General features: G+C 60.7%; 1 pseudogene; it reads right to left on the bottom strand.

Moving 5' to 3' along the window:
• Nucleotides 1-507: 507 nt before the first annotated feature.
• On the bottom strand, nucleotides 508-627 carry LOC138987083 (5S ribosomal RNA; annotated as a pseudogene).
• Nucleotides 628-2,295: the final 1,668 nt, after the last annotated feature.

Below are 2,295 nucleotides of genomic sequence, written 5' to 3'. Positions count from 1 at the left end.
CACGGTGAGTAGGAATGGGCGTGGGTAGAGCCGGTATGGAAAAGAATATGGAGGTTCCCGAAGGAACTAAAAGTGGAAGTAGCGTATGGTTCAGCAGTCCGACTCCCAGGCATGGACACACCCACGGTATAAGTGAACAAGATAGATGCCCCGTTTGGGCACATCTATCTGTGCGTGCGTGCGCACATGCGCATGCGCGATGGCCTGCGAGGCAGGGGGTGGGGCGGGGGCTGGGGCTCTGGCTGGAGTCCGTGCAAGCCCCGGGATTGCCTGAGGCAAGCCAAAGGAGCCCCAGATGGAGACGGGACTGCCGGTCGTCGGGTGTCCTGGAAGCCGAATGCGAATGCGGAGGGGCTCGCGGGCCGCGCGGAGGCAACCCAGGTCTGCAGCGGGAGTCGGGGCCCCGGCCAGCCGCTCCCCGCGGCCCGGGAGGGGCTGGGGCTGCGGGGGGGATCCAAGAATCGGGACGCGCGGCGGGGGCTAAAGGACCTCTTCTGGTAGGCAAAAAGCCTCGAGCACCCGGGATTCCCAGGTGGTCTCCCATCCAAGATCCTAACCAGGCCCGACCCTGCTTAGCTTCCGAGATCAGACGAGATCGGGCGCCTTCAGGCTGATAGGGCCGGAGCCGGAGGCGGTTGGCCCGGGCGCCCTAAGAGCCTTGCGCCGCGCTGCCATTTGGCTCTGCCCCCTGCAGGTCGGGCCAACGGGCGCACCTCGTCGCGGGCGTGCTGTACTTGAGCCGCAAGACCCGCGACGGACTCCAGCCTGCTGACGCCGCCCGCCCCGAACACCGCCAATACCAGAGCAGCAAGCGCCTGGCCGGGCCCGGGGCCCGAGGGGCTTCAGGACCCCCATTGACCGGGAGGGCGTGCGTGCGGCGTCCGCGGGGCCTGGGGCTGGGCTGAGGGTGCGGAGGTCTCGGCGCCCTCCCACCCGCGGCCACCCCAGACCCGGCCGCGCCCGCTGAGCGGGGCCTCCCCGATCCCATTCGCTGCTCAGGCCCGCGCGGCCCGGAGGTGTGGGTCTTGGCGCCCGCCGCCTCCCAACCCACGCAGCCCAGGGGCCTCTGAACCTCCCTGCGGGCCTAGGCGCAGCGAAACTTGAGCGCCCAACTTGCGCGGCACCTGTCCGGTGCCCAAACCCACCAGAAGCCAGGAAGGCGCGGTCGAGCCGGAGCGCCTCAGCCCCTCCCTTCGCACTACCGAGGCCCCCTTGCCCCCACGCCAAGCCCCCTCGACCTTCCTGAGAGAGCAGACGAGCCACAGGCAGGCACACAGACAGACACACAGACACTCGCACGCACCCACGCCAAGGGAGACAGCTGGCCTGCGCAAGCTCCTCAGCCAGAGCCAGAGCGCCTGGGAGAGGCCGGGGCCAGACGAACGGGCCGGCGGCTGGCTGTCAGGAGATACAGAGGCAGAAATACATGAAGATTCCGAGACAGACTCCAAGACGGCAAGAGGAGATACAGACACACACACACACACACACACACACACACACACACACACACACTTGAGTGTGGTCTTTGGAAATACTTGTGTTCGTAGTTGCTGGGTTGAGCCCACTTTGATACGACCCATGGACTGCAGCCCATCTGGCTCCTCTGTCCGTGGCATTTCCCAGGCGAGGATACTGGAGTGGGTTGCCATTTCCTTCTACGGGAGGCATCTTCCGGACCCAGGGATCGAACCCCAATCTCCTGCGCGCGGATACCTTGCCATCTGAACCAGGACATTGCTAATTCCTAGGCAAAATACAAAAAATAGAGCTCGTGTTCTACTAAATGGAAAGATGATTTCAGAAACAGAAGCTGTCCTTTTTGGTATCTGTGAATCTTTATGTAGTTTTCGTTGATTTTTACTATTAAGGCTAAGTGAACAAGGCAAGAGAAAACCCCAGAATTGAAAAGCAATGGACGTTTTGAAAGAAACATGTGCAGGTGAAGCTCTCTTCCTTTTGAGAGATGGTTAAATGCAAAATCTTGATTCAACACATATGACTTTTGTGCACTTTCTTTCAAATCTCCTTGACGAACCCCTAAGGTGTCCAGGAAGAAAGGAGTAGAGGGGCAGACAAAAAGAGCAACCTTTCCCTTGGTGCCATCTCAACCAGCTGCTTAGTTCCTTCATCTCAAGGACTATCATCTGGGCTTCTCTGGTTTGTCTGATTCTTGTTTCGGGGACCGTTTCTAGTCACAAGGCTGTCAACAGTGGGGTGGTGTGTGTGGGGGAAGCCCTTCTTTCCATTCCACATGAGACCCAGTGGACAATCCAGGCCCTGCCCACTGCATTG

Source organism: Bos mutus, unplaced genomic scaffold (genome assembly GCF_027580195.1).
Source record: "Bos mutus isolate GX-2022 unplaced genomic scaffold, NWIPB_WYAK_1.1 CTG631, whole genome shotgun sequence".
NCBI classification, from domain to species: domain Eukaryota; kingdom Metazoa; phylum Chordata; class Mammalia; order Artiodactyla; family Bovidae; genus Bos; species Bos mutus.
This window is presented reverse-complemented; position numbering and strand designations above follow the sequence as displayed.